General features: G+C 43.3%; 1 protein-coding gene across 2 annotated transcripts in view; it reads left to right on the top strand.

The window, feature by feature from the left end:
- The first annotated feature begins 6,350 nt into the window (after positions 1 to 6,350).
- ELMOD1 (ELMO domain containing 1) overlaps positions 6,351 to 14,572 on the top strand; it is a 75,862-nt gene continuing 67,640 nt past the window's right edge. Inside the window, exon 1 of one of the 2 annotated variants that reach the window (XM_080641307.1) lies at positions 6,351 to 6,671. The gene's annotated coding sequence lies outside the window, so the exon portion shown is untranslated. The remainder of the gene's footprint in view (positions 6,672 to 14,572) is intronic. The other variant, XM_080641306.1, reaches the window with a different exon arrangement.

The raw sequence follows: 14,572 nt of genomic DNA on the forward strand, positions 1-14,572 counted from the left end.
AGGACATTCCACCTAAAACAATGTTGAGGGTGGTTTCAACCTTAGGATCACCCACAATTTAAACATTGAATACACCTGAGCTTCCCATATACAATTACCAAGGTCAAAAATGTTGGGTGGGTTGAGGGAACTTGACATGGAGTCATGTCTAACCCGGCACCATTCACAAAGCAAGTGGCATTCCCATTTAGTTTATGTATTTGAAGTCATATATGGTGACTTCATTTTCAATAGAGGCATTTTTTTTATTTATTGTCCATGGCAGATATGTATTTTTATAGGCATCTTGAGTTGTCCTCAAATGTATCAAAACAGATAACTTGTCCTTCCAAAGTTTCACCAAAGTACTTCACTTCAACCTAAGTAACATAAATTTCCAGGAAGAAATGATATAGCCTCTTAGTTTGGTTCACAGCCTGATTTTTATAGATTCATAGAAGCCTGGATTTTCTCTCATCTACTAAACTTGACTGTTTTTCAAAACAGCCTTCAAAAATGTAAAATTTGCTTCTTAAAAATGTGTTTTCTGGTATAGTAGCTGGCACCCATTAAATGTCAATGCCCCCACCCGTGAAACTGCTCATCAGAAAAGGCCATTGCAGTATGGGCCTGTATACATTCATTCACTCATTCTCCAAGTAGGAGGATCATACACAGTGTCAGCCACAAAATATTTAACTCTTACCTTGTTGTCTGACACTATTTTCTTGCTCTGGGATTGTAGCAGAATCACACTTGTTTTAGAGATTACGATGACACCTCAGGCTTAGCTGGTGGGAGTGGGACCCTGAGCACCAGAACTCACAGATGATTTTGGCCTGCATTGTCATGGGGGAATGATCTTCAAAACCAGGCACAGAGAAATCAGACTGGGTGACTGACATGGGAGGAGGAGGAGGCGTAATACAGATTTACTTCTATGTTGGAAACAAACCTGAAGAAAAAGCCCACAATGTTTGTGACTGTGTGTATGTTTGCACCGCCACCTAGAGATGAGTTCCTCAGGATTATGGACAGTGTTTCACCTGTCTTTGTATCCCCAGTATCTAGCATAGTGCAGTATCTATACTAGTTGCTCAATAAATGATTATTAAAGGAATTGCGTTTTAGACCAGTCTAAGTTACTGCAAAGCCCTCTCTAGTTCACATTTTGAGATCCTGCCACAGCTGCATGTCTGAGTCTTAGTTTATTTGGTTTGGTTCTCTAGCATGATGATTAACTCTTGTGTAATCCAGTCATAATTATATCAACATAGGTATTAATAGGCATATTGGATCAACCACCACTTGTTTTGTACACAGAACTCGAAAAGCCATAAAATTCATTCTGTTGGAAACAGGGTGGCCTTGTGTATTACTTTTTAAGCTTTATGCAACAATTAAGCAAAATGAGACAAGGCCTAGTACTCTTTAGGCCTAGTTTCATTATCAAGTCAATTCCTATAATACATACATGTCCTACTACCAATTCTTCAAGCCACAACACCTAAGATCAGATTAAAAATAAATGAGTGGGCCATGACTTCTACCCCACCCACAGAATGACCTAGGCAGAAAATTCCTACCTGCTCATTGCTCAATTTAACCTTGCTAAAGAAAGAAACCTCTGGGCGGGGAAGTTTTTATTCAAATAAATTCCTAAGGATGACGTTCAGTGAGGGATGTCTTGAGCAAGGCAGCATACCCACCCATGTGTCTGGAAAAGACCCAAACCCTGTGTCACTTGTAATGGGCAATGAGGAGTCCAGGTAGATGATAGAGAACAGCATCTGCTAGGTCTGTCCTTCCTCCGCAGCTCCACTGCTGTAATTGGGGCAGGATTTGGAGGCACAACTTCCTCCTCTGCTCAGTACTTCTAAATGCTACATCAGGTGATCTCCGTTTCTTAACTACTCCATCTGTTAATCTCATGGTATTCTGTTCAATAGGCTTCTTATCCAGAAATATACAGCTGGATTCACGACTAACATGGCATAGTATGCAAACACTATGCCAAGTATTTTACAAATCATTATTAATTTAATCCTGCCAGCTACCCTATAAGGTAAATGTTCCTATTATCATCTTTGCTTTAGAGATAAAATGGAAAGAGGGTAAGCCCAGATCCCTTAATTTCCCTGTTGGTGCTTTAACATCATGTAACATTGCTCTAGCACATGTCACAAAACACTTTATTTCCCTCCTTCAAACAACTAATTGCTTCCAAACTATTAGTTTCAAACTAGATCCCTGCCAGTTTGGAAGCCTGTAAGCGACTTCTTGGATTAATCCAAAATTACACTAGTCTCCCACAAGTCTATTACCTGAAATTCTGAAAACCTTTCTATGTGTCATCCTACTAGATTGTCTATTAGTTGTATTGTTTCAACAGTGTTTATTAACTGATGAGAAATGCTTATTTGTTTGCTGGCGTCGAAGGTGCATATCAGAGTAGCTTTCTTGGACGGTACCTAGTACTCTAAAAGATAAAAGGTGTTTGATCATGGGTATATTTAGGAAGTGCACTTCAGGTTAGTACAGCATGAGGTCACACATCTGTGTGTACATATAAGATCAGCAGATGTAACTATAGCCATGATGAAGCACAAAAGAGATGCCTGGTGACAGGAGAGGGCCAAGAGTTTTCTTTAAGGGGACTCCTGAGAACTCTACACTAGGTAGTTTATTTTTAGACATCTTAAAACAGCATAAGGGTCAAGTCAGCTTTCCTAACAAACTCTGAATATGTTTATTAGAAAATGGAAGGTGGTTGAGAGAAATGAAAGAAAACTTGGTGATAGCCAAAAGACAGGGACTAAAGATAGGCAAGAATAGTCTATTGGTATAGATTAGCATTCAAGAATAAACACAATTATCTATTCTACTGAAATTAATAAAGAAGAAGAAAGAAAGGCTGTGGAGGACATATTGAACTAATTCCTTGGGTGGTAATACTTGATGGTCTCTCTTCTCTGGTGCAATGGTGAAAGGCAGATGTACATTGTTAAGAGCATGGTGGGTGGGAGAGGTGGAAAAGAAGGATAAAAATGAAGATAGCTGCTGTGGATTTGGGGGAAGATAATTGCTGTGGATTGGGACACTGGCTTGTAGATGATACAGTATGGCTTCAGCTGACACACACAAATTTGTAATGAATGATGGCTAAGATTTTCTTCCACAATGCTCTGTGGACCCTGATGTGTAGAAATCTGTGGATTTGTGGCTGGAGGGAAATTAGTAGAGTAGGAAGGGACAAAACTGAGCGAAAACCTAGAGTTATTAAGAAGATCAATTAGGAAATAACTATGGTCTGAGAAAGCAAGAAGGCGTGAGAACCTGTATACATTCATTCACTCATTTCACAATCTTTTATTGATAATCTATTGCTTACTGGTTGTCTGTTAAGTTATGTCATATAAGGATGAATGAGACTCTGCTCTGGAATTAAACATTAAATCATGGCAAGGTTGTCACTAATTGCTATGGAACACATGTGTACAAATATGCTTTGGAAAAGTAGGTTTTAAGTGGTGCCAAGTCTGTCTCACACTTGGGCAATAAGAGAAATGGAGAGAAAAGCTTAAGTTATTCAGACAGTAGGTGGATCCAAACAATCAAATGATATACACTGAGTGGCCAGATCATTATGATCTCTGAATGCATAATAATCAGTGTATATCCTATATAATAGAAGGTTAATGTGTAAATTGTCCCCTTGACCAGGAGTTTGACCAGCAGGCAGGCCAGCCAACCTCCCATGTCCCCTCCCCCTGCCCAGGCTGGCTGGACCCCACCCATGCACGAATTCATGCACCAGGCCTCTAATATATATCTATTCCGAGATCATAATAATCTGGCCACTCATTGTACAACAGAGAATAACTATTGACATAAATAGTGGCCAAAGGTGGTAAGTGGGTGAGGGTTTGGGAGTAGTACATGATTCTGGAAGAGATATTTGGGATGCAGGAGATCTGGGAGTCCAGGTTGAATCTGGCCATTGGAGAAATGCTATTCCTTGAGGTTAGAGAAAGGTTATAATTTGGTGTGGGGATTAAACTCCCCCAGCAGCTTCCATTCATTATATAGATTGCAGCTACCTATCTAGAGCAGTTAAATGAGAGAGTCAGGTAAAAGGATTAAAAATCATTAGTTCAGCAATAAACTGGAAGGGACCCAAGTCCATGCAGTTTGGTTGGCCTAGGACCAATATTAATATTTTATTGATGTGTTTGAAAGGCTAAATCATGACCATCTAGATTAACTTGGTGAATAACACAAAGACCTAAAAGAAATACCTGGCTTGTGTCCTTGGTGATTATTTATTGTTTAAGTGTTTATTGTCTATCTTCTTCAAACTAGATTCTAAGTTCCATAAGGGTAATGACCTTGTCTGTCTTGTTCCTTGTTTTTCCAACACCTAGAACAGCACTTGCACATAGTAGTTGCTCAGTAAATTGTTTTATATTGATTATAATAAGTAGGTTGTAATAAGTGCTGACAGCAGTGTGCACTAGTGCTATGGCAGCAGAGCATTAACTCAGTTTGGGGTTGGGGAGGCCTTCAGAAACAAGGTGGCATTTTAGTTTGGAGAGTGGGTAGGACTTTGTGAGGTAGCCTAGAAAGAGAAGAGTATTCCAGAAAGGGTATAATACCATAAATAAAGGCATTGTATTATGAAGAGCATGATATGTTTGGCAGATGGTGAAAAGTTTATTTTTTGAGCATCGATACTTTAAAACAGGGGTGGGGAATGTCCAGCCCACGGGCCGTATATAGCCTGAGAAATCATTTGCTCTGGTCTGCCAAGACCTTAGGGATGAATTAATTAAATGTTTGGCCAAACATAGCCAGCTAATTTTTAAGTTGATAATTTTGTATGGCCATGAATGATGTTATAAATATCCAAATGGCCCTTAGCAGAAAAAAGGTTCCCCACCCCTGTGGACAGTATTAGTGGAAAGTGTTTCCTTGCATATAAGCATGTCTTCTTTATGTAACAGTTGTGAAACAAGGACCACAGGGGAATACAACACATTAAAATGCTTTTAAAAGACTATGAAGTGAAATTCTTTTGTCATGTGAATAAAACAGCCCATAGAGACTCTCTCTTGAAAAGCTTTTTCCTCCAAAGAGGACCGATATATAGCCTTAGCCTAGCTTTTCCCAAGAGATTTATTCAAGGAAGTGTGAAGAAACTGGTCAGTTGAGAGAAAAGGTATTAGTGGCCAATGCTTTTAACAATGATAAAAAACTAGATCAAGGATTTAAGGTTGTTTAATGTGAGGAGGGAAAACGATAAATTTTCACCATTTAAGGATGGATTATCACTAACCCAATCTTTCATAAAAACAGAATAGTGGAGGTGGCACCTGCAGGGACTTTTATTTCGTGAACATGTGCTATGCAACAGGTGCTTTGCAGAGATTGCCCCAATCCTTACAACCTCCCAGAGAGACGGAGGGGAAACAGGTGCAGAATAGCGAGGAAGCCTACTGCGGTGGTAAATGACACTGAAATCAAGACTGACCTCTGAGCTCATCCTCTTTCCCTGACCCTATGCTGCCCTAACATAAGAAGCTTTTTTAGTAGATATAGAGAAAACGTTCTTCATCAATAGCAGAGAAAGGCAGAAGTCACCGTGTGTGTGTGTGTGTGTGTGTGTGTGTGTGTGTGTGTGTATTAGTAAATGAGTTTTGGCCCAGGCCTACTGCACTGTAAAACAATGTTTCCAAAATAGCCCACGTCACGCTGTCTATAATTCATGCATTATAATTAACCCCGGGGTCAAGGTATTGTTTCTGAAGCCCTAGTTGAAATGCAGATATGTGACCTGGGAAGACTGACAGGATCTCTCAATTACACCTAATTAAAGTGCTGGCTCTTTGAGAACTTGACCCGACTGGTCCAGGACTCCAGCAAGGCGAGGGCTCCTGGGCAGCCTGCGCGGGAGGCTCCGGGCACAGGAAAGCAGGTGGCGAGTGGGCATCTGGGTTGGGGGAATCACTCGGTGAGTCTGCAGAGGTTGGGACTAAGCTAAAAACAAACTTTGACTCTCGTACAAGTCTCTGGGGAGGGAGCGAGGAATACACCTTGCCCTTTCATTTCAGGTCTCTTCTGGAATCCCATTGACAAGTCTGAGATTCACCATCTTCTGTCCCCCTCGCCTCGCCTCTGGGGTCGACCCAGGAGCAAATAAACTGGGCCTCGGCGACCAACACCCCCCGCTCCCTGTCCACGGCAGCTCGAGCCGCAGATTTAACCCTTACCCCCCCCCCCCTTCCCAGCCCCCCCTCCCCAGACTCGGGCGCGGGGCATCACGACCCCTTCTGCTGCGCCGCGCCCGCCCGGCTCGGGGACTGGGCATGCTCAGTCGCCGCCCGTGGCGCGCTCCCACGGAAACCTCTGCGCGCCCTCCCGCGGCTGCCCGTTGTCGCCGCCTCACCGCCAGCAGCCCCGAGTGCATCCCGGCTTGCTTCGCTCCACGCGACCCAGATTCCTGCCCCGTCCCCGCCCTCCCGCACCCGCAGCCAGTGCGGCAGCCGCGGCCACCCCTGTCCAGCTCCGCGCCGGGGACGGACGGTGTCGACCGCCTCTGCGGAGCGCGCAGCCCGAGCCTGGGAGAGGCAGAGATGGAGAGCCGAGTGCCTCGTGCAAGGACCTGCTGAGCGCTCTGCCGCCGCCGCAGCCAGGTGAGCAGCGGAGCCTGGGGCCGAGGGGCCAGGGGCGAATGCCCTTGGGGAGGAGAGAGGTGGCAGCGAGGATGCGTGGCACCGCGCGAGCTGCGCTGCGTCTGGGGCGCAGCAGAAATGTAGGGTTGTGGACAGAGAGGGGACTTGAATGAAAGTGCACACTCTCAGAGCTGGACAGCAATGCCCCATCCTGTCCCTAAAATTAACACCCGCGGAGCTGCAGGTTGGCACGTGAGGATGTTTGCGCCTCGGTGCCGGGAGCGGGTCACCTAGCAACTGAACGCCCAGGGCTCTGGAGGAGGCATTCCCGGCACAGGCCAAAATGGGAAGCGAGGACGAAGGACGGCCTGGCCGGGTCCTCGGGCCCCCTGCCCCGCGGCCCTCGGCCCTCGGCCCTCGGCGTGAAGCGGGGGCTGCGGGTGGGCGAGCTGCGGGGCTGCGGTCGTCAGCGCTGCGGGCCCGGAGAAGCTGTGTGCCGGGCGGACCGCGGTTCCTCCTCCAACTGCTGGAAACTCCTCACTAATTCGAGCCCCTCTCTTTCCTGGGGCGGGGGGGGGGGGAGGGGGGGAATGGAATTGAACAGGCTGATGGGGAGCGACTGCCATGAGAGCTATTAAAAGGGGAATAGTGGAGTGAGGTGGTGGGTGTGCTGTTTTGAGTGCCTTTTTTTCCAAGTGTGGGTGCGGGCTGCTACGACTCACAGTGTTCCTGTTCAACCCCAAGTGGCGAGTCCGGTAACACGCCTTATGAATATTTCAGGAAAGACCTCGCAGGCTCGCTAGCTTCAGATCAAGTTTAATGAATATGTTTGTCAGCCTTTCTGCTCTACACGGACAGGTGGAAGCCCCGCGCTTAGAGCTTTCCAAATTTCATCCCTATTCCACACCAACTAGGCAAAGACGCTACTACCCCCCAGCGAGCTTTGGATTGGAAACATAAATTGAGTCTCTCATTTGGAGAGACCAGTTTTGGGCAGGCATCCAGGCATTGTTCTGCATCTCTGCAGTGTGTGTGTGTGTGTGTGTGTGCGCGGGAGCTTGACAACCGTCCTCACTGGAGCTGCCAATATGGTGGAAAGAAGGTGTGCTTGTGTTGGGACAAACATCTTAATTCCTTCTCATCTTAGGACACCGGGTAGTTAGAGCGGACTTCGTCATTGTCTCCCTAGAAGTCATCTCTGAGACTAGTCTAGTTGAAATTTGAGGAAGGCACACTCTTGTCTCCCTCTGCATTTGGGAGGTATCTATTTCTAATTAATTCTTTCGTGGAAATGAGAAATGAATGTCTTTGCTGTAATCACTGTCAAAATCACTGAAAGAATGTATTAATATAGGGAACTTTCAGGACTGGAGCAAGCTGCAGGGCATGTTTCCTTCCACTTTGGGTTATAACTTCTATTGCACCATCAGCATTAATCAGTAAACCAACCGGCAGGCACAGCAGTTTTTACTCTGAAATTGTACTCCTTTGCAGGAGAAACCTGCTTTTTCCTCCATTAATGAGACAGGTATGTCTCTGAACAACCTGTGAGGAATTCCTGAATGACCAAGATTTCAAGCCTCCAGAATGTACAAGATTCTAAAAGAGGCAACTGTTCCTCTTGCCCCCCCCACCCCCACCCCCCGCACAGTAACGCTGAAGCGCTCGGATTTACAGATGCTTCATATTCAGGAAGGCTTTGCCAACAAAGACCCATGGCGGTTACATCACAGGCTCCACCTTTGCCTGCCAGGCTGCCTCTCCCCAACCTGTTAGCGAGGACTGTATGCCTCCCTGTGCTCTTTTAATGAAGAAGGAAAGACTTGTTTATTTCCCTTATTGTGTTTTGCTGGTTTAATTAAAAATATGAACATGTCAAAAACGGTTTATTATTAGTACATGTAACCAGGACTTAACTGAGGCATGGTAATAGCTCTATAAATATCAGCTTTCCAAGAGATATTGAATGACATTACAGTATTCTTTTTGCTAAAATTATTGATAGATGGTATTGAAGGGAATTCTATGAGATAGCAAAATAAGTGAAAATTTTACATAATAAATAGCTTTTCCTAAAAGACGTGACTGGGATGCTCAGGAGATACTCAGCGGCATTCACAGACATAACATCTGGCCAGTTGTGCAGAGTTTTGATGTATACTACCAGGAGCTCTAAAGCAGTATTCCTTGAGCCCTCTGAGAATTTTTAGAGTCACTGGCAGAGTTGTGAAATTTAGCAAATGAAAATACAGGTTGCCAGTTAAATTTTATTTCTGATAAACAATAAGTAATTGTGTTTACTATAAGTATGTCCCATGCGCTATTCGGGGCTTGCTTATACTAAAAATAATTATTTGTTGTTTATCTAAAATTCAATTTTGAATGGATAGCCTGTATTTTACCTGGCAACTCTAGTCACCAGAAATGTCTTATTCCACTTTTATGGGGTCACTTAAGGGTTAAAAAATAAAGTGGAGCAGAAATCATATGCTGGTCTGTAATCTGGGACAAGCTCAATTCTGGTTCAAGCTATTGAAAATAGCTCATGCTTAAAAGTAAGTAGTTTCAGTGTAACATATTTCTTGAATATCTTTGCTTGCTAGGCTTAGTGGGAGGTGCCAAAGATACAAAGATGAGTAGGGAAGGGAGAGGGTTTGCATTATAAGACGTGCCAAGTATCTGTGGGGTCCTCAGGAGCTTGGGAGGGACACTGAATTCTGCTGGGCAGCTTTTGACAGGTCTGGCCTTGAAGAAGAAAGTGAGGTCTTATCCTGGGAGGAAAGGAGGGGGAAAACTCAGGGATTTATACTTCATGGAGTGGAACTGGAAGTTAAAGGATTTTACTGGATGGCCTCAGTCAGAGGACAGAGAATGAGAGAAGTGAGAAAAGGATTCTAAAGAAAGGTTTTAAATAGTTGCTGGTGGGAATAGAAGAGGGAGCTGAAAAGGGACAAGTGCAAGGATTGGTAAATGGTACTTGAGTGAATGCATCTCATTGCATTTTGAAAAGTAGCTGTTCTGCCCTTGGACTAATACCCAAAGTTTTCCTTTACCATTCTGTTGCCATCCTGGTTTCTTTAGGTAAATGGTCAAACAATACTGGAATACAGTATTTGAAAGTCTTAACTATCCTAATATATAAAAACCAGGATCCGTAATGACCAAAGGCTTGACCAAATACCGGTAGTCAGTCCTGCAGTCAGTGCTGGGTTGCCGTGGTGACTCAGCACTGACTGCCGCGGGGGCTGGGGATCAGGCCCGGAGAGAGGTCTGGAGAGAGAGACAGGGTCTGATCCGCAGCCTCCGTGGCAGCAGTTGATCATCCCTTGCCTCTCTCTCTTCAGGCCTCTGTGGGGGCTGCTGATCAGCCCCACCACTCTAATCAGGCCCAGAGATAGGCCCGGAGACACTGACTGGTATAGAAACTGACCAATCAGAACCAAATCTGGGTGAACTGTGAGGAGCCAATGGCTGCCTAGGAGGCGGAGCTTCTGATGCTGACTAGCATAGAAACCAACCAGTCAGAACCTAATCTGGGTGAACTGCGAAGGCAGAACCTAAGGTGGGGACTGAGGAGGGGTTTTAAGGGCAATAGCTATTTGGTGTAAGGTGTAAGAAAGCAGTTCAATTTTTTAATGACTGGTTTGGCAGTGTAGTGCATATGGCTATCAGTCCAGATATAGGGATTACGTATTTTTGTCTGCCAAGAGCATCTCCTCCTGCTGAAAAAGGTGTCCCCTCCCCCCATTTAAGCAATCCTATCCTATATAATCTATCTATACTTAATAAAAGAGTAACATGCTAATTAGACCGGGTCGACAGGCCATCTTCCAGACGTCTGACTTCCTTCCGGACAAAGCCATGGTGGTGGAGGCCAAGGCAGAGGCAGTTAGGGGTGATCAGGCAAGCAGGGGAGGGCAGTTGGGGGCAAGATCAGGCCAGCAGGGGAGGGCAGTTGGGGGCAATCAGGCAGGCAGGCAGAGAAGTTAGGGGCCATCAGGCAGGCAGGCAGAGGGGTTAGGGCAGCCGTGGGCAAACTACGGCCCGCGGGCCGGATCCGGCTGTTCTATCCGGTTCTCTTGCTCTCCCCTCCACTCCTTTACTTTGAATTTATATTAGTTCACACAAACACTCCCTCCATGCTTTTGTTCCGGCCCTCCGGTCCAGTTTAAGAACCCATTGTGGCCCTCGAGTCAAAAAGTTTGCCCACCCCTGGGTTAGGGGCAATCAGGCAGGCAGGCAGGTGAGTGGTTAGGAGCTAGTGGTCCCAGATTGCAAGAGGGCTGTCCAACTGCCAGTTTAGGCTCGATCCCTCAAGGAGTCCCCAATTGGAGAGGGTGCAGGCTGGGCTGAGGGAAATCACCCCTCCTCCATGCATGGATTTTGTGCACTGGGCCACTAGTTTTTATATAAAAGTAGATGGTTAAGTGTAATGTTTTAGGTGCTGATCAATATATAGTTGCTTCTGGCACAAATTTCTGAAATAAGATAAGCAGATGTTTTGGTTTTAGCAAACCTATTTCCTCAAGTAGAAAAAGATGCTAAATTGCAATCACCTTCTGAATTGGTCCAGCTATCCTTAAGGAAGCAGATTCTGAAGATGGAAAGAATGTAGATTTTACAGAAATAGCACTGTGTGAAAATGACCATAAGCTTGTAGTACCATAGAGTACTTACTCAGAATGCTCCAAATGCAATTAATTCCAAAAAATTGCACACCACTTACATTTGTGTCTTTGAAGACCCAGCAGATCCTTTCACTGCTGGTCAGCATAGGAAGTTTCCAGGGGAGTTGAGGATCAAACCAGTGCAGTCCTTGTAGAGAACGGTTCCTCGTTTCTTGAAGATTCCAGTGTCCCAATCTCAAGCAAATGAAAACAGAATGCCATTCTAGATTGCGCTTCTGTCCACAAACCTTGTTATCTTAGGGATCATCTTCAGAAGAACCTCATATAGTTGGGTGTCTATATGTACGGTTAAATTTCTGCTTCATATTTTATAATAAGTGCTTAAAACCATGAAAATTACTCTGCTAAAATGTATAATGAAGTAGTTAATTAGGGTTTCTCTTATCAAGTTATTATCCTTCAAAATAGAGAAGGAAACTGTTCTACTTCAGGTAGTTATACTGTCTTTATAGTGTCTGCCAAACATGTTCTGCCTTGTAATTCTGGTAGTATATATCATTCTGGTAGTATATGAGAGAAAAAAATGTACTAACATGTTGAAGTTACTAAAAATTCAAGGCAATTACACTGTAGGTTTTAGTTTTAGTGAGATTTCACCTGGATATGGCTTATTAAAGAAAGGCTTACTACAGTGATCTTTAACAACAGCTTATGGACTATCACCCAGAGAGAGCTTTAACTGAAATGGTGTGCTCAATTCACATTCTAAGTCCTCAGTAAATACCCTGAATTTAAAGAATCTAAACACAGCATGTTCTCCCATCCCATGAGCTTTTAACCCTTTAGCTCACATATGCTAACCATGAGCAAGTTTTATTAAACCTCAGTTTCTGTGTTATAAAAATGGAAGATAGGCACATTTGTGGAAAGAATATTGTGCCAACTCCAATCCTCTATGTCTATAAAATTAATTGGTACTACTGTTCTAAGGGATAAATAACTTCATTCTCAATGTAATTAGGCAATTTGTATATTGTCTGTGTACTCTCCATTATGTTTCAGATGCCATAGAAATAATTCACAAGTTACTATATTAGCTTTTTTTTTTTTTTGCCTTTTTAGTACAAAGCCAGATGATTGTTGTAAATGCTTAAGGAGAGCTCAGTAACTCTTTTAAATATCAGTCTCAAGCAAGCTAGTGCCTGCAGATTCAAAGGTCTTTACATAGCTTTTAAATATAGTTTCCATTGTAATTATTGGGATTAGGACTTGGTTAATTAGAATGTTGGTATAAGAGCTTATTTCAGCTGCTGTAACTCTCCTTCCTCTTTCCCTTGTACAAATACATGGTTAAAAGCTGCCGTATGCTTTGAAGTCATCATTCATGGTGAAACCAATAATTTATTCTCCCACAGCTGTTTTTTGGTTTAGCAAATATCATCAATGACATCATAAACTGTGTTCCCTAATTTTTATATCTCCAAATTGGCATGATGAATATTTTAAGTGTGAAACAATCTCTGGAATGTATTTACCGTGCAAGTACATTTCTTCCTTTCCACTTTAGAAGTAGAATAAGAACGTTCTACCCTGCAGAACATGGAACTCAGGTTTTCTGAAGATTCTATAATCCAATAGAACATTTAGATTTTAATTTCAGATTTCCTTTGGTCTTAGAATCCATTGAAATTAGGAAGAAACTTAAGGCAAATGTTTTTAATCAAAAAGTTTAATCATACATTTCACTTAAATGAATTAAAGGGATATCAAGTTTAATCAAAGCTGTTTTAATTAAAATATATATTATGTACATCATTAGTAATAATTTTAAAAGCCTATATTAAAATACCTAGCATAGAATTTTTATTTTCATATTATATCTCATGTATATTGTGTTTGTAGCCAATATGTGAAACCAGTATATGAAAGTCAAGACTTACAAAATGGAAGAATTGGGTTATGGTATTTACTTTACTAAAGAGTTCTGTATTGTAACAAAAATTTCTCTGTTAAAGTGTAATGACCTAGGGTATTTAAAATAGAGTCAGACTCATCAAATTTTTACATCTACAAAATCCTGGGGACACATCTATCAAGTTGGCTCCTGAGTAAGTTGCAAAAAGGAGGTCTGGGACATTCTGTAATACCTGGATTGATCAGCTGTACCTACAGAATGTTCAAAGGTGTGGGAGCCAACATGGAAGGTGGTTTCTGTTGGCCTGCTTTATAGCTCTTCCCTCCACCCTCACATTTCTACAATTTTATTAATGACACAGATACATTTAGATCATACATATATCAGATTTATTGATAATGCAAAGCTCAAAGCAGTAGTAAATTTGGATGACAATCAGGATTAAACTTGATATCCCTTAGCCCAAAGCAAGGGCCAAAACTAAGATTATATTAAAAAAGAATAGATGTTGACTTTGTTTAGAATCTAAAATCAGTTGCCCAATGACAGGGAGTGGCAGCCTAGCTTAACAACAGTTTAGACTGTAAATAATGATTTTAGTTTGCTTGAGTACTAACCAACTGTACAGAAGAAATCAATAATAGCTTAGATTGGATTCATAGATGAATACACTGAGTGGACAGATTATTATGATCTATGAATGCATAATAATCTGGCCACTCAGTGTATATCCTATATAATAAAAGGCTAATATGCAAATTGTTCCCTCGACCAGGAGTTCGACCAGCAGGCAGGCCAGCCAACCGCCCATGTCCCCTCCCCCTGGCCAGGCTGGCTGGACCCCACCCATGCACGAATTCATGCACTGGGCCTCTATACACACACACACACACACACACACACACACACACACACACACACACACAGAGTGGCCAGATTATTATGCATTCAGAGATCATAATAATCTGGCCACTCAGTGTAGAGTCCATATCAAAAGCTCAGAAACAAACCGCATAACACACTGCACTGACAGTAGTGCATTTTGGGCCACCTATCCTATATAATAAAAGTCTAATATGCAAATCGACCGAATGGCGGAACAACTGGTTGCTATGATGCGCACTGACCACCAGGGGGCAGATGCTCAATGCAGGAGCTGCCACCAGCCCTCAGGCCACCAGGCCGGCCAAGGCAGGTGCCAGCGGGGGCCCACCAGTCACTCCACATATTGGCCCTGATTGCCAGCCAGGCCTAAGGACCCGACCCATGCACAAATTTCGTGCACTGGGCCTCTAGTAAAGAGTATAATAAGAAGGAATACTGTTATTGGGTAGGAATTTGGTGCACATGATCTTAAAAATACTCCTAGCCCTAGCTGG

The sequence above is a fragment of the Plecotus auritus genome (assembly GCF_963455305.1).
Source record: "Plecotus auritus genome assembly, chromosome: 9".
Lineage (NCBI taxonomy): Eukaryota > Metazoa > Chordata > Mammalia > Chiroptera > Vespertilionidae > Plecotus > Plecotus auritus.